Source organism: Pan paniscus, chromosome 1 (genome assembly GCF_029289425.2).
Source record: "Pan paniscus chromosome 1, NHGRI_mPanPan1-v2.0_pri, whole genome shotgun sequence".
Lineage (NCBI taxonomy): Eukaryota > Metazoa > Chordata > Mammalia > Primates > Hominidae > Pan > Pan paniscus.
In genome coordinates, this window is record NC_073249.2 from 202,418,982 (window position 1) to 202,437,166 (window position 18,185).

General features: G+C 45.0%; 1 protein-coding gene and 1 long non-coding RNA gene across 4 annotated transcripts in view; one reads left to right on the forward strand and one right to left on the reverse strand.

Moving 5' to 3' along the window:
- The window catches only part of RCAN3 (RCAN family member 3), a 34,727-nt gene extending 26,188 nt beyond the window's left edge, over positions 1-8,539 (reverse strand). Inside the window, exon 1 of one of the 3 annotated variants that reach the window (XM_003810776.4) lies at positions 8,326-8,539. The gene's annotated coding sequence lies outside the window, so the exon portion shown is untranslated. Of the gene's footprint in view, positions 1-7,616; positions 7,957-8,325 lie in introns of those variants that run through there. The other 2 variants (XM_034958173.3, XM_003810775.4) reach the window with 2 other exon arrangements.
- On the forward strand, positions 8,313-14,530 carry LOC130540688 (uncharacterized). Its single transcript, XR_008954680.2, has 3 exons — positions 8,313-8,441; positions 11,086-11,144; positions 14,188-14,530. It is a non-coding gene; the product is annotated as an uncharacterized LOC130540688 (long non-coding RNA).
- Positions 14,531-18,185: the final 3,655 nt, after the last annotated feature.

An 18,185-nucleotide genomic window follows, 5' to 3' on the forward strand; every position in this document is an offset into this window, starting at 1 on the left:
TCTCTTGCACCAATCAGTCAAGTTGTGAATGCAAAGGAAAAGTTCCCAAAGGAAATTAAAAGTGGTACTCCAGTGAACACACAAATGCTAAAAAGGCAAAAACAGACTTATCGCTGATACGAAAAGTCTGATTGGTCTAGATAGAAGATCAAACCAGCCACAACATTCCCTTAAACCAAAGTCTAATCCAGAGCAAGGCCCTAACTCTCTTCACTTCTATGAAGCCTGAGAGAGCTGAGGAAGCTGAAGAAGAAAAGTCTGAAGCTAGTGGAGGTTGGTTTATGAGGCTGAAGGAAAGGAACTGTCTCTATAACATAGAAGTGCAAGGCGAAGCAGCAAGTGCTGATATGGAAGCTGCAGCAAGTTATCCAGAAGATCTAGCTAAGGTCATTGATGAAGGTGGCTACACTCAACAGATTTTCAATATAGACTAAGTAGCCTTCTATTGGAAGAAGATGCATCTAGGACTTTCATAGCTAGAAGTCAATGCCTGGCTTCAAAGCTTCGAAGGACAGGCTGACTCTTTTGTTAGCGGCTAACATAGCTGGTGACTTTAAGTTAAAGCCAATGCTCATTCACCATTCTAAAAATCCTATGGCCCTTAAGAATTGTGCTAAATCTACTCTGCCTGTGCTCTATGAATGGAACAATTCAGCCTGGATGACCGCACATCTGTTTATAGCATGGTTTACTGTACGTTTTAAGCCCATTCTTGAGACCTACTGCTAAGAAAAAAAGAGAGATTCCTTTCAAAACATTGCTCTCATTGACAATTCGCTTGGTCACCCAGGAGCTCTGACAGAAATATACAGGGAGATGAATGTTCTTTTCATGCCTGCTAACACAATATCCATTCTGCAGCCCATGGATCAAGGAGTAACTTTGACTTTCAAGTCTTACTATTTTAAGAAATACATTTCGTAAGTATACAGCTGCCAGAGATAGCAATTCCTCAGATGGATCTGGGCAAAGTAAATGGAAAACTTTCTGGAAAGAAGTCATCATTCTAGATGCCATCCAGAACATTCGTGATTTATGGGAGGAGGTCAAAATCGCAACATCAACAAGTTGGGAAGAAGTTGGTTTCAACCCTCATGGATGACTCTGAGGTGTTCAAGACATCAGTGGAGAAAATAACTGCAGATGTGGTGGAAATACCAAGAGAACTAGAATTAGAAGTGGAGCCTAAAGATGTGACTGAATTCCTGCAATCTCAAACAAAACCTGAATGGAAGGGAGTTGGCTTCCTGTGAATGAGCAAAGAGGGTGGTCTCTTGAGATAAAATCTACTCCTGGGGAAGATATTGTAAACATTGTTGAAATGACAACAAAGGATTTACAATATTCCATAAACTTAGTTGATAAAGCAATGGCAGGGTTTCGAGGATTGGCTGCAATTTTGAAAGAAGTTCTACTGTAGGTAAAATGCTATCAAACAGCATCACATACTACAGAGAAATCTTCTGTGAAATGCTGTTGTCTTATTTTAATAATTGCCACAGTCACCCCAAACTACAGCATCACCACCCTGATCAGTCAGCAGCCATCAACCTCAAGGCAAGATCTTCCACCAACAAAAAGATTATGACTTAATCGTTTGCATTATTTTTTGAGATGGGGTGGGGTCTCACTCTGTTGCCCAGGCTCTAGTGCAGTGGCGTGGTCATGGTTCACTGTAGCCTTGACCTTCCCAGGCTCAGGTGATCCCTCCACCTCAGCCTCCCAAGTAGCTGGAACTACAAGCACACACCACCATGCCCGGTTAATTTTTGTATTCTTTGTAGAGATGGGGTTTTGCCATGTTGCCCAGGCTGGTCTCAAACTCATGGGCTCAAGTGATCCACTCGCCTCAGCCTGCTAAAGTACTGGGACTATAGGTGTGAGCCACCACACCAAACGATTGTTAGTATTTTTTAGCAACAAAGTATTTTTTAAATGAAGGTCTATAAATTTTTTTAAGACATATGCTATTGCACACTTAATAGACTATAGTATAGTGTAAACAAGACTTTTATATGCACTGGGAAACCAAAATTCGTGTGACCGGCTTTATTACAATGATCTGTAACGAAACCCGCGATATCCCCGAACAAGCCTGTAGTTGAAACCCATTGTCAGGTCTCAGCCTATCTCTGTAGCACATGACCTGGCTGCCTACTCCATTCATTCTTAGACCTCCCTGTGTCCCTGCCTTCTGGGTCTTGCCTCTTCCTGGCCCTTCTTCCTCACCAGCTCTATCTTTTTTACTGCCTCTTTCTCCACATCCTCATCCTTTTTCCCTCATCTTTCTGTCCTGCGTGATTTTATCTACACTGGAGTATTTAGCTGCCTAATCACCAGAGGTTCTCAACTAAGTTCCTGCCTCCCTGTGGTTCACACACACCTGTGTCAATACTGGCTCTCATTTCATGCAACGACCTTAAGACAGGATGAATGTCACCAAAGTTGGGAGGGAAGCCAGAGCAGAACCTTGAGCAATAAAGAGGATGGGGAGTTTGGAAAAGTACCATGTCCCCAAGAGCCTGTGATCTACCTGTTGGTCTTTCCTGCCTACACATCCTGAAAATCAGTGATCTATATGGCTACATTCAAATTTATATACCAAGACTCACTCTCAATCCTGAGTTCTAGTCTTGTATTTTTCACTTTCTTTCTTTCTTTTTTTTTTTGAGACGGAGTTTCACTCTTGTCCAGGCTGGGGTGCAGTGGCGCAGTCTCGGCGCAGTGGCGCGATCTCGGCTCACTGGCGCAATCTCGGCTCACTGGCAACCTCTGCCTCCAGGGTTCAAGCGATTCTCCTGCCTCAGCCTCCCGAGTAGCTGGGACTACAGGCACATGCCACCACACATCTAGCTAACTTTTTGTATTTTTAGCAGAGATGGGGTTTCATCGTGTTGGTCAGCTGGTCTCAAACTCCTGACGTCAGGTGATCCCCCCGTCTCGGCCTCCCAAATTGCAGGCGTGAGCCGCCACCACGCCTAGCCGTATTTTTCACTTTCTATTGAATATATCTATCTGGGTGGCCCACAGGTACAACAACTGTTTTTAACTTACTCATTTATTGTGCCAGAAATCTCCAATCTGGAAAGGGGCCCTGCGGAAGCGGGGCAGGGAGTGATACTGTATCTCACTGTGGCTTTCATTAATCTTTTCTTCAAGACAAAGTTGTCAGGTGGACTTAGCTCTTACAGTGCTTGGTTCATTTTTCTGTTATACACTTACATTGTGATTATTTGTTTACAAATCACTCCTAGCTACAAGACTGTATCTGCGAAGCCCCAGGCCCTGGCATAGTTTCCCGCTCACAGTGTATGCTTAATAAGGGAGGCTGAATAAAAGCAGGTAGTATTTTAGTTACCCCACTGATATGTCAGCACAGACAAAGGTAAATTGAATTCTGCATGGGATTAGAGATAGCTTCCCAAAGGAGGCAATGGTGAGACTTCAAGGATGAACAGAATTTCAGGAGGAAAAGAATGGGGAGCATTCCACACAAAGCCAGCAGGACATGAACAAAGGCAGAAAGACAGTAGGACCAGCATGCACAAAGGTCACGTGATCTGGCATGGCTAGGGTGCAAGGTGTTTGGTGGGGGTGGCATGAGACAGTCGGAAAGGCAGGTATGGGCCAGGTTGCCAAGAAAGTAGGGTTACAGAGTTTTGACATAAAAACCATGTCAATATCAGCATGCCACTGTGGGTTTTTAGGCAGGGAAATGATAAAACCAAGTGCAATTTAACTTTCAGTATCTCTAAAGGTGGGTTGTCTTTGTATCTTATCTCTTAGAGGCACTAATGTTTCTATCCTATTCCCAACCCATTAAAAAGAGGTAAAGAAAATACTGTGCCCGGGTTTTTGGAGGCTGGTAAGTTGGGGAGCTCTGGCTGACTAGATTTTGAAATTTGAGAAAGTCAACCTATTCTTGATAAGATTTTTTTGTTTGTTTCAAGTTCCCTCGTCTAACCCGTAAAAAGATTTTAAAAAACAGAACACAGGAAATAATCCTTCACCTGACTTAAAAAAAAAAATTCTTAGAATATCACACCTTCATTTCCTGTTTTCTACCTTCAATTTTGAGTACCTTTTTTTTTTTTTTGATATAACTTCAAACAGAAGTTATAAGAATAGCACAAGGAACTCGGGTATGCTGTATCCTTTACCCAGAGTCACCAATTCCTTCTGTTTTGACCATCTGCTTTATCTTTCTCTATTTTTATAGACATGCATTTTCCTGAGCCACTGAAAGATGGAGCATACCCCTTTTACTTCCAAATACTTCAGTGTATAAGAACAAGATCATTTTCTTATATAACCCATAGGATAATTATCAAAAACAGGAAATTTAACATTGATATAATACTATTATCTAATACATAATTTGTCAAATGCATAATCTGGATTCAAATTTTATCAGTTATCCTAATAATGTCTTAGCTATTTTCCTTCAATTTTTTTTTAGATTATTGTCAAATTATTTGTCATTTGTCCCAAGATATCTATATTTCTTTCTTTTTCCTTTTTTAGAGACAGGGTCTCTGTCACGCGGGCTAGAGTGCAGTGGTATAATTATAGCTCCACTCCAACTATCACAAGACTAAACTGTTCCTCAGTTTACCAATCCAGGGAACTCTTGACTGGCCCAGCAGAAAGGGCTGAACCGATATCCTCCAGCTCCTGTAAGCAAAAGTCTGTGCTAATCCAGGTTTCCCGTCATCTCCAGCACAACTGTAACTACGGCTGGCTTCTGGCAAATTGTTTCTTCATGGAAATATCAAATGAGTGGAAAAACTCCAAGTAGCATGACCATCTGCTCTGCCACAGCAGGCCTGTGACAAAAGTCATCTACCAAGGCAAAATGTCAAGCACATGGCATGGATCTTGCATTTTCTGTTCTGATCAGGAAAACGCAAATTCTTTCTCCTCCAGGATTAAAATAATAATAATTTTTCAAATTAATAGGCTTCCCAACTTGGTGAACATTTCACTATCTTAGCTAGATGTACTTTTTACTTTTTTTGTATGTTAAAAATGCTACCAAACAATACTGGAAGCAAACAAGTGCTCCATTATCAGCTCTACAAGTGTCCTGCTGTATAACCTTGGGAAAAATCCCTTGGTTTTTCCGTATTTATAAAATGAACAAGATAAAATACATAAAATGTATAAAATATATAAAATAAACACAGGTGCTTTGGGCTACTAAGTTCCTTTTTTAAATTTCTAAATTAAAATTTTCAACTAAGTTAAAAAAACAAAACAAAACACTTGGACTGGTGTGGTGGCTCATGCCTGTAATCCCAGCACTTTGGGAGGCGGAGGCAGGCGGGCTGCCAGAGCTCCAGAGTTCGAGACCAGCCCGAGCAACATGGAAAAACCCCGTCTCTACAAAAAAACACATGGTGCACGCCTGTAGTCGCAGCTACTCAGGAGGCTGTGGTGGGAGGAATACTTGAGCCTGGGAAGCCAAAGCTGCAGTGAGCTGTGTTTGCACCACTGCACTCCAGCCTGGGCAACAGAAGGAGAACTTATCTTAAAAAAAAAAAAAAAAGAAAAGAAAAGAAAAAAAGAGAAAAAAAAAACCAAAGCAACAACAAAAAGCCACTTAGGATCGTCAATGCGAAGTTCTGAATGGCTATCACGAAGCCCTACCTTCTATTCTCTACTCATTTACCACTTACAGGTAGAACTGTACTATTTTTTAGTAGCTGTGTGTAAGAAAAATTTCGTGCGACAGTAAAGTAAAACGGGTGAAAATTTGATTTTTGTATTTTGTATGTTTCAATGACCCATGTCTTCTTTTCACAGATAACCTAGAATTGGTCCTGTTATAATTGAAGTTCCACTCCACCAGGAATTTGTCAGCAAGAGACAGATAGAAATAAACAACAAAAACCAGCCTACAAAACATATGAAAACAACAGGTTTTAAAGAATAACTGAAGTTGAGATATATAAGACTGATGCTATTTGTTGTGCTGTGTATAATTTCTTTCCCCTGGATAGAACCTCTACATTCTAGGGAAAAAGTGGAGATTGCTGTCCGACCTCCACCTTCTGTGTTTTTTTTCTAACTAACAAACGGTGTTGAACTTTAGAGCTTCCATTATTTCACAGGCTTCAGGCTAATGGATTTCCGCGTCACACTATTTTTCACGCTTTAAGTCCTTCAACCAACAACTCTAACACCATACAAAATCTGCTCTTGTCTGTTACCTAATGTTCACATGTTTGAAACCTTTACAAACGTTATATTTCAACAGCAGGAAAAATCTTGTTTCCTAGAAAAGCACTGAAATCTGTTTTCAGGCTAAGAGAGAAAAGGTTTGGGCTGGGTGCGGTGGCTCATGCCTGTAATCTCAGCACTTTGGGAGGCAGAGGTGGGCGGATGGCTTGAGCCCAGGAGTTCAAGAACAGCCTGGGCAACATAGTGACACCCAATCTCTACAAAAAATTAGCCGGCACCTGTAGTCCCAGCTACTCAGGACGCTGAGAGGTGGGAGGATCGCTTGATCCTGGGAAGTTGAGGCTGCAGTAAGCTGTGTTTGCACCACTGCACTCCAGCTGGATGACAGAGCGAGGCCTTGTCTCAAAAAGAAGAAAAGAAAAGAGAAGAGAAAAGAAAAGAAAACGCAAGGCTTGCCAATGCAGTACAATGTAAAGGTGATGACCTGGCTAAAGAAGAGACTCAGTTTTCAAGCTTTTCAGTCTTCCTGCATGGAAAGCCCATTTCTAAATCAATTTAAATCCCCACCAAAAAGAACACATTTGTGTGATGCATATCTGGCTCCTGAATTACGTGTTTATAGAGTTTAAGATATTGAACCAAAGCCAATGAAATAGTCTTAAAACAAATTACTTTACATCGCATGTAATCACAGCTACAGATAAATCAATTGCTTCTTTTGCCAAATAGTACATCAGAGACTTCTATGAAAAGTTCAAATAAATGTGGTGTACTTGGTGGCTTCCAACAAGTGGAAGCGAATATTTTTGGCTTTCAGCACTACAGGAAAACATCACTTTAAATAATCCTTGTTTGTATCTGAAACACGGATCTGGATTGCTTCCTACACTAGAATCCTAATCTCTAAAGGAGATGATCAGATTTTGCACGGAAGCTAGACGAATCAACCTGGAACAGATCACTCCTGCCCTACCTGTCCAGGCGGCGGACAGAAGCAGACAGACAAGTTTCAAGAAGTTAGGGAGTCACTAATGCGATGGTGATCCACGCACCGTGGGGGAAGCGGGGCAAGGGAGAAAGACAGGGGGCTTCCACCTTCCAGGCGCCCCTACACCGCTCCTGCCTTCACAGGCAGGCTGGGCCTGTCGGCTTTTCAAAAGGTCAAACACTTGGTGGGAGAAAATCGTTGGTGGAGAAGACAAAACATTTTTGTTTTCCGGGACACCACCCTCGAGGCTGCCAGACTAGACCCCGCGCGCGAGAAGGGTGCGGCGGGAGGCGAGGTCGCGCGCGGCAGCATCTCCCGGTCCCGCGGCTCGGAGTGCCCACCCCTCCCGGACTTCTCGGGGCGGCTTCTTCTTTTTTTTTTTTTTTAACTTTTCATGCACCGCCCCCCCCCACCCGCCCCGCCCCGCCCCGCGCTGGGTGCAAACCTGCTGGAGAGGCCGGGCGCCGTGGGGCCTCACCTGCACGCCCCGCCGCCGCAGGACGGGAGCCGGGAGGGCAGCGGACGGGCCCGGGCTGCCCGACGGGGCTGCGGGGAGCCGGACGGCGCGAGCTGCGGGGCCTCTGGGAGCCTGGTGGGCGGCGGGCGGGGCCGAAGGCAGAGCCGGGAGCAGCCTGCAGCAGCAACCTCGCCGCCACGCCCTCGACGCCGGCGAGAGCGGCCCCCTGGGCTGGGACTAGGGCGGTGTCCCGGCTGAGCTAGGCTGCCGGCGCCGCGCGCGCTCCCGGGCCCCTGCGCGCGCCCGCCTCGTCCCCTCCTGTTCTGGCAGGGCGCGCGCGCGGCGGCGCAGGCGCCAGAGCCCAGGACAAGGCGGGGACCTGGGCGGGGACCGGGGCGGGGGCGCGCGGGGGCCGGGGTGGGGGTGTCTCGCCGCGCGCGCCCTCCTCCCGCTCCTCCGGGTTCCTGGTCCCCAGCCTGTGGGGGGCTTGGGCTGTAGCGCTGGGGCGGGGGCTTTAGATCACCCCGAAAACAGGACCTCTGGCGACCTTCTCGTTTTCCACCGGGAGCGGAGACAGCCGATCTCCTTTTCCTGCTAGCCCCGTAGGACAGTCCCCGGAGCAGCTCATAGGAATATGACGAACGTTTACTCAGGGCTGGTTACTATGTACACTGCGCCCCGCGCGCGGCGAGTTTACCTCGGTTCACCTCCCGGCAACCGGCGGCCCGGATATTATCAAATGCTGTGGGCTTCCCGGCGCCTCATTGCCCGAGGAGAGGCGGCCGCAGGTAGCTGAGCTGGAGCTAGCACAAGGTGTGGGGCGGCACAGGCTGGGTCCCGCCCTGGCGGGTACAACCATCTTCCCCTTACGCACTCCTTCCCTTCCCCTCCCCTCCCATCCCCTCCCCTCCTCTCCTCCCCACTCGTGCTCTTCTCCCTCCTCCCGCTCTCCCTCCTCCTCTTACTCCTCTTCACCCTATGCCCTATCTACCGTTGTCATACAAGCCACATGTTTAATGCTTTCTTTTTTGTGTAAAAACCCTTCCACGCAGTCTTGCTTCCTTGTCTCCGACGCCCTAGGAGACCATGGGACATGATTATAACTATTACGCAAAGGGAAGAGCCGGGGTCTAAGCTGTTGAGCGAGTTTCAGTGATAGGACCGAGGCTTACATTGGCAGGTATTATTACCACCAATAACAACTATGATGACAAAGCTCCTGAGCCCAACTTGGAAGGCAGCTGGTGTCTCTTCCCTTAGCCGGCAGAGAAAGAAGCAGGGTCACACAGCAGGGAAAATAACTGGGCTCATCTCCCACCTACAAGGACGCGCAGTCACGCAGTGGTGCGCACTCGTAGTCCCAGCTAACTCAGGAGGCAGAGGTGGGAGGATCGGTTGAGGCCAGGAGTCTGAGACCACCCTGGACAGCATAGCAAGACTCCGTCTCAAAAAAAAAAAAAAAAAGAAATGTGCAGTTAGAAGAAAATCAGCTCTGATTACCCACTAGAGGCCTTTCAGAGGCAAAGTGAGGCACAGTGAATCTTAACATCAAAGGCACTCAGTGCCTGCATCATGGGGCAGGAAGATGGACTAAAACGTGTACAGCACATCTAATCCCTGTTAGATGTAAACTAAGAAATCAGGGTTGGATTATGACCCCAAGGGCTCTCCAGCAGTTGAGCCCAGCATAGTCACCGAGGTATGCCCAGCAGATCGCCCCTCCTGCTTCCTGCTTGTTGCTTCTGTGGTTCCTGCTGCCTCCAACCGTGCTGCTCCTGCTCCCCATCTTGTCTTAAACTAAGTTCTTCACTTTCATTCGTTTAACTAATATTGATGGCAAGCTGCTTCTTTTGTCAAGGTCACTCTAAGGACTGTAGTAATTATTTTTTCTCTAAATTCCTCTAACACAGCAACTTTAGCAAAAATTGAGGGGTTTTTTTTTTTTTTGGTGTTTTTTTGTTTGTTTTGAGATGGGTCTGCTCTGTTGCCTAGGTTGGAGTTCAGTGGCACAATCATAGCCTCAACCATCCAGGCTCAAGCGATCCTCCCATCTCAGCCTCCTGAGTAGCTGGGACCACAGGCACATGCCACCATGCCTGGCTAATTTTTCTACTTTTTGTAGAGACAAGGTTTCACAATGTTGCCCAGGCTGGTCTCAAACTCCTGAACTCAAGCAATCCTCCTGCCTTGGCTTCCCAGAGTGCTGGGATTATAGGCGTGAGCCATTGCACCTGGCCAAAAAATTGAGTTTTCACATCAAATGAGATTGGAAACAGCTGCATTCCATAGCCCTGCCTGGAGATGTCTGATGCATGTTCACACAAAAAAATGGCCCTGAGGGATCCTAAGTCAAACAACCAGGTTAGCTTAACTTAGTTTCCCTGAGGTATTAGGCCCTGTCTGGGTGTTGGGCTTGCAAGGGTAAGGTCCATAGAGATCTGCCACCTGAGGAGCTCACAGATGGGGGAGACAGTGATTGTGATACAGTTGTATGTGTGCACTATTTGAGACATTTGCAAAGTGCTGACAAAGCAGAGGAAGAAGTGAGCAATCCTACATGATGGGTCAGGGAACGGGGTTCGCATTTTCAAGTATTATTCAAGATTCTCTTTTTTTCATGGAATACATCAATCAGACTGGATTAAGCAGCAAATGGAATGCATTGACTCACAGAAAAGTTTCGGGCTTCAGGCATGGCTGGATTCAGGGGGTTAAACTATGACATTAGGATTAAGTTTTTTCTCTCTCTTTTTTTTTTTTTTTTTTTTTTTTTGAGACGGAGTCTCGCTCTTCGCCCAGGCTGGAGTACAGTGGCGCCATCTCAGCTCACTGCAAGCTCCGCCTCCCAGGTTCATGCTATTCTCCTGCTTCAGCCTCCCGAGTAGCTGGGACTACAGGCACCCGCCACCATGCCCGGCTAATTTTTTGTATTTTTAGTAGAGACGGGGTTTCATTGTGTTAGCCAGGATGGTCTCAATCTCCTGACCTCGTGATCTGCCCACCTCGGCCTCCCAAAGTGCTGGGATTACAGTCGTGAGCCACCGCACCCAGCCTCCATTTCTTGGCTCTATTTCCTGTTGACTTTGCGTTCTTAGGCTTCCATTTCCCCATGAGATGGCAGAATGGCTGCTTACAACTTCAGATCACACCCTTTCCAGCAGAAAGGGAGTTTCTTTTCCCTGATGCTGTCAACAGAAGTCCCAGGACTACATCTCATTGGTCTAACTTGTGTTACCCGTGCATCACTAAACCACTCTCCTGAGAAGGGGCATGGAACATTCTGACAGCTCCTCTCAAATCGCGTGGACTGAGATTTGGGGAGAGGTGGCTTCCTGTGCTAGATCATTTCTGTTGGCCCTTCCAGACCTACTTTCCACCCTCTTCCTTCCTGATTTGAACCTCAAGAGGCCAACCTGCATGGACTGCTTCCACAGATCCCTTGTCCTCTGCCTTACAGTTGAATTCACCAAATAGAAGACACTGGAAATGAGACCCGAGGGTTGGAGGAGGAGGAAGGTAAGGGTATTATTCCTCTGGCCCCTGCCCTTCTGGGTTGCTGCAGGTTGGCTACATGCATTTACTGAAACTTCTGTCAACTGGCCTTCTTCACACAGCTACTCTCTCCTAGTTCTAGTAAATTCTCCTTTCTCCACCTCCAGAATTATCCACCCTGGAGGTGATAATGGCTCCCCTCTGTTGCCTGCCACAGTGTATCACACCATCAGCCCTGCTTTTTCCCTCAACCCTGCCCACACATCTGTATGTAACCTTTACTAAACCCCCTTTAGATTAATCATCTGCTGGGATGCTGATGGTTACATTCAACAAAGGAGATTCAAGTCTCTATTACCAAAAGAAAGGGGAATGAATCAAGGGCAGGCAACAGCACTATGGTAGTGATATTGGTTTGGAAGAAGTATCACCATAGTGCAGACCAGAGATGACTGTGGCTTGGACAGGGTCGTGATGGGGGAAGCAATGAGAAATGGTAGGATTTCTGGCTATATCTCAGAGGCAATGTTAACACAGTTTACTGAGGAATTGTATGTAAATTATGAGCAGTAGAGAGGAGCTGAGGGTGGAAGTAGTTGGAAAACATGCATCTGGAGCCTAGGAGTGAGCTCAATGAGTAGTGATTTGGGAGGGAGGCGCGGTAGTTAGTTGAAACCACGGGCTCAGATGAAATGACCCGGGGAGCCCATGTAGAATAGCACACAGAAGGGGCAAAAGGCAGAATCCAGAAGAACAAACACCAGCCTTTCCATGGTGAACAGAGGAAGAGTTGCCATCTTGTATCTATCATCTAGATCGTGGGCAACTCGATAACTTGAGTGCAAGAACAGAATCTTCCACATCCTTCCTTTTTACCATCGTGTCTAGCGAGGTGATGACCACACAGTGGGTAATCAATGCTTGTTATGAATGAACTTGACAGTTTCACATTTCTAACACTCCCTCCCTCTCCTTCTCATGTGAGGTTTGAGTTACAGGCCGAGAAAAAGAGAAATTGATCCCTGTGGCTCAATCCGTTGAAACCTACGCCCAGCGTGCTAAGCATTTCGCTGCCCTGGAAAACTTCAGTAGAACCTCTCAGACAATGCCACAGATCCCGAGTAGCATACCTCTTGCCTTTTAGGAGAATTTCCAGACCAGCGATTTCATTTCAGATTTTCTTATTCCAGATTTTCTTATTCTTATTTGAGTAGATTTAACACTAAATATCCTAACAAATCCTTATTAGGTTTGTTTTGGGTTTGTGCTATGAAAATAATGCAAGTGGCAAAAGAGCTCCATCTCACATGCATACATTAGTAGTGGAATGTAAAAGGATGCAACTGATTTTTGGAAACTGCCAGTTTATCAAGCTAAACGTACATCTACCCTATGACCCAGAAATTCCACTGCTAGATGCAGACTCAAGAGAAACGTAGGCAAATGTCTACCAAAAAAGAGGCTGGTACAAGAATGCTCTTAACATCTTGGCCGGGTGAGGTGGCTCACGCCTCTAATCCCAGCAATTTGGAGGCCAAGGTGGGTGGATCAGTTGGGGTTAGGGTTTGAGACCAGCCTGGGCAACATAATGAAACCCTGTATCTACTAAAAATACAAAAATTAGCCAGGTGTGGTGATGGGTGCCTGTAATCCCAGTGACTTGGGAGGCTGAGGTGGGAGAATGGCTTGAACCCGAGAGACAGAGGTTGCAGTGAGCCGAGATTGTGTCACTGCATTCAAGCCTGAGCAAAAGAGACTCCCATCTCAAAAAAACAAAAACAAATCAACAACACAAAATATTTAATCATACTATTCTCCAACTGTAAATATCCCAAATGTCCACAAGAGGAATGGATAAGAAAACCATGGTATATTCAAACAATATAATACTACACAGCAATAAAAAAATCATGAAATGTTGATACACATAACAACGGATAAATCTCAAAAGCAATTGTTGAGCAAAAGAAGTCAAAATGCATAGATGTATAATTTCATTTATATGAAAGTCAAGAAGAGGCAAAACTAATGTAATAAGCATCAGAATAGTGGTTGCTTCTGAGGGTAGGGATTAATTGGAAAGGGGCACAGAACATTCAGGGGTTATGGAAATGTTCTTCCCATGCCAGTATGTTTGCCAGACATGGTTCTAGGCATTGGGAATATAGCAGTGAACAAAACAGACCGAGTCCCTGCTTTTATATAAATCCATCTCAGTTCTTTTAATTGGTTGCATTGTTCAATGCATTTTAAATAAGAAAAAAGTGGCCTTTCTTTAAATATAGTCTATGACAAATCTGAGGAGCTTTCTTGCTTTGTTTTCAGTTGCTGATGGGAAGGCAGAAAAGTACAATGGAAAGAGCATGGGCTCCAGGAAGTCAGCTCTACCACTGACTGGCTGTGTGATTTTTGGGCAAGTTCTTTAAACCTCTGAAGCCTTACTTTTCTCATCTGTTAAATGGATTTTTAAAATTATTTTTATAATTTACAAGCAAGGTCTCGCTTTTGTTGCCCAGGATGGTCTCAAACTCCTGGGCTCAAGCAACCCTCCAACCTCAGCCTCCCAAAGTTAAATAGAATTGATGATACCGCCTTGCAAAGTTGTTTTGTAAAGTGCCAGACACATTGCAGATGCTCAGGAAACATGAGCTGGTTTATAATCAGTTTACAAGGAAAATTTTACTTTTGCCCAGTGAGATATAAACAGAGGGAGGCTGACTTGGCTGGCAGAGGTACCCTTTTGCTTTTTTTTTTTTTTTTTGAGATGGAGTCTCACTCTGTTGCCCAGGCTGGAGTGCAGTGGCACAATCTAGGCTCACTGCAACCTCTGCCTCCTGGGTTCAAGCAATTTTCCTGTCTCAGCCTCTTGAATAGCTAGGATTATAGGCATGTGCCACCATGTCTGCCTAATTTTTGTATTTTTAGTAGAGACGGGGTTTCACCATGTTGGCCAGGCTGGTCTCGAACTCCTGACCTTGTGATCTGCCCATCTCAGGCTCCCAAAGTGCTAGGATTACAGGCGTGAGCCACCGCGCCCAGCCCAACCTTTTGCTGTTCTTTCTTCTAGCCTGCAATGTGAACACGATGGCTGGAGCTCTGGCAGCCATTCTGGGCCAGGAGGTAGCCTTGAAGATGGAAGCCACATGTTGGGATGGTGAATCCAAAAGATGAGGAGCCTGTATCCCCTGTGACACCAGAGCTGCCATACCAGCCCTGGGTTCCTCCATCTATACTGCCTTCATATGGTAAAGAAATATTCTTGGATCTTGTTAGGTGTCTGTTGCAGCCAAACACAATCCCAACTGATATTCACTGTAAATGATTCCATGGCTCCCTGTAGTACTTTTACAAAGCATCTATCACAATTGTAATTAATAAAATAATTATGCAATTACTGGTTTAATGCCTAAGTCCCAAGTAGAATATCAGTTCCATGGGGGCAGGGATTAGTCTGTTCATGGATGTATTCCCAGCTCCTAAAACAACATCTGGTTCTGGTAGGTGGTAAGTGCACAATAAATGTAGCAGAGTGAAAGGGAGAGAGGAAACGGAGCTGCTTCTGATGAGGAGAGAAATCACTGCATATCGATCGATCTCTATCTCAGACTCATTAATATGCATCTGGGTGTGCTGGATATTTTCATTCATGTTCTGCCACACTCTAGATCTCCTATGGGATTTGCATCACAGATGGTACCTTTTCCTGAAGAGCCTTAAATTAACCTGCCTCCCTGGTAACACCCTCATTTGTCTCCCATTCCTGGCAAGTCAGCCATTCCCCCAAGAAGACAGTTGCAACACGATCCAATAGTTTGCTGGAGGAGTGAAACTTATCAGCCCCACATCCAACATTGGTTGGGAGATGAGTCATGTCGATTTTTGATATTTAAAATTTTCTCATAAAAATTGGACTTGGCCTTTATAGAACATTTGAAAACAAAAAGATAAATTAAAAAATTCAAATCACGTACAATCCCAGGATCCAGAGATAGTCATGTGCAAGGAAAATATCTTGGGTCCCCCAAATCACTAAGCTAAAGGGAAAAGTCAAGCTGGGAACTGCTCAGGGCAAACCTGCTTCCCATTCTATTCAAAGTCACCCTTCTGCTCACAGATAGATGTATATCTGATTGCATCCTTTGGAGAGGCTAATCAGAAACTCAAAGGAATGCAGCCATTTGTCTCTTACCTACCTATGACCTGGAAGCCCCTTCCCCGCTTCAAGTTGTCCCGCCTTTCCGGACCAATCAGTGTTCATCTTACATATGTTGGTTGATGTCTCATGACTCCCTAAAATGTATAAAACCAAAGTGTGCTCTGACCACCTTGGGCACATGTTGTCAGGACCTCCTGAGGCTGTGTCATGGGCATGTGTCTTCAACCTTGGCAAAATAGTTTTTTTTTTTTTTTTTTGAGATGGAGTCTCACCCTGTCGCCCAGGCTGGAGTGCAGTGGCGCGATCTCGGCTCACTGCAAGCTCTGCCTCCTGGGTTCAAGCCATTCTCCTGCCTCAGCCTCCCGAGTAGCTGGGAATATAGGCGCCCGCCACCACGCCCGGCTAATTTTTTTGTATTTTTAGTAGAGATGGGGTTTCACCGTGTTTGCCAGGGTGGTCTCGATCTCCTGACCTCGTGATCTGCCTGCCTCAGCCTCCCAAAGTGCTGGAATTACAGGCGTGAGCCACCGCACCCGGCCCAACCTTGGCAAAATAAGCTTTCTAAATTAACTGAGAACTGTCTTAGATTTTTGGAGTTCAGAGTCACTATTCAATATTTTAGTATACAGTGTTTCTCTCCAATTTTTTGGGTAAGATTAGTATACCATTAGAATCAGCCAATTTGGATCTCTTATCTATTTCACTTAACATATTGCAAACATTATCTTGTGCTTTAAAATACTATTTAATTTTTAATGACTACATAATATTGCATTGTGTTATTTATCTAATTATTTCCTTATTGTTGTAATCAAAGTTTCATTCCAATTTTCTCTTACATAATTAACCATATAATGAATACCATTATATGTAAAATATGCTGTTGCATTTATGATTATTTCCTCAGCATAGATTCCCAGAAGCAGTTACTAGGCAAGGGGCATGAACATTTAAAAAAACTCTTACTGGAAAATGACAAAATGCATTTCAAAAAGGTTGTTACTCTATTTAATTATAAATGCCTTTCCTGATTGATAGGCAAAAAACAAAAACAAAAACAAAAACCTCCCCAAACATGACATCTTGATTTTTCACAAGTGCTTCATTTGAGATTTGCCCAAGTTCTCTGTGCATTCTTCCACTGAGCTATTAGCATCGTTTGTTTATAAAAACATCTTATACACTGTGGATAGTAACCCTGTGATTACATTTGTTGAAAATTTTCTCTTCATAATTTCCCTTTCGAAAATTCTTTTTGATATAAAGATGTTTTAAAAATTTTATTTGGCCAGGCGTGGTGGCTCATGCCTGTAATCCCAACAATTTGTGAGGCCGAGGCAAGAGGACTGCTTGGGTCCAGGAGTTCGAGATCAGCCTGGGTAAACACAGTGAAATCTTATCGCTACAAAAAATAAAAAAAATTGGCTGGGTGTGATGGCACACACCTTTGCTCCCAGCTACTCAGGAGGCTGAGGTGGGAGCATCGCTTGAGCCCAGGAGGTCAAGGCTGCAGTGAGCCATGATTGCACCACTGTACTCCAGCCTGGGTGACAGTGTTTCGAGACCTTGTCTCAAAACAAACAAAACACCCATGTAATCCTACCACTTTAGGAGGTCCAGGAGGGAGAATCACTTGAGCCCAGGGGTTCAAGACCAGCCTGGGCAACATGGCAACCCCTCAATCTTTACCAAAAAAAAAAAAATTAGCCTGGGCGTAGTGGCAGGCACCTGTGGTCCCAGCTACTCAAGAGGCTGAGGTAGGAGGATCACTTGAGCCCAGGAAGGTTGAAGCTGCAGTGAGCTGTGATCACACTGCTGCACTCCAGCCTGGGTGACAGGGTGAGATCCTCAGAAAACAATTATTTGTATACAGTGTATTCATCTTGTACTTTATGATCTCTTAGCTTGCTGAAGTCTGATTAATCATGACCTTTACTTTCTTTTTTTGGAGACAGGGTTTATCAAGATGTAACACCATGTAAGTCAAGGTAAGCCTCAAACTTAAATACTATTTCCAGTGGTTCTAACATTAATAATTAAAGAACCCATTGCTTCATACATATACAGTTTAGTATAGATGCTCCTTGACTTATGATGGGTTATGTTCTGATAAATCCATTTTAAGTTGAAAATATCGTTAAGTCATAAGTGTATTTATTTATTTAGAGATGCAGTCTCGCTCTTTTACCCAGGCTGGAGTGAAGGGGTGCGACCTCGGCTTAGTGCAACCTCCGCCTCCTGGGTTAAGTGACTTTCCTGTCTCAGCCTCCCGAGTAGCTGGGACTACAGGCACATACCACCACACCAGGCTAATTTTTGTATTTTTAGTAGAGACGAGGTTTCACCATGTTGGCCACACTGGCCTTGAACTTCTGACCTCAAGTGATTCACTCTCCTCGGCCTCCTAAAGTGCTGGGATTGCAGGTGTGAGCCACCTTGCCCGGCCCATAAATGTATTTAATACCATATACGTAACCTAGTAAACATCATAGCCTACCCGAAGCATGCTCAGAGCACTTACGTTCGCCTACAGTTGGGCAAAATCATCTAACACAAAGCCTATTTTATGAAGTGTTGGATAGCTCATGTAACTTATTGGTGATGGTACTGAAAGTGAAGGCAGAATAGTTGTGTGGGTACTCAAAGTACAGTTCCTACTGAATGCGTTATGTTTTCACACCATTGCAAAATGGAAAAAATCGTAAGTTGAACTATCAAAAATTAGGGACCTGGGCAGGGCGTGGTGGCTCCCACCTGTAATCCCAGCACTTTGGGAGGCTGAGGCAGGCAGATTGCTTGAGTCCAGGAGTTTGAGACCAGCTTGGGTAACTTGCTGAAACCCCATGTCTACTAAAGATACACACACACACACAAACTAGTCAGGCATGGTAGCATGTGCCTGTGGTCCC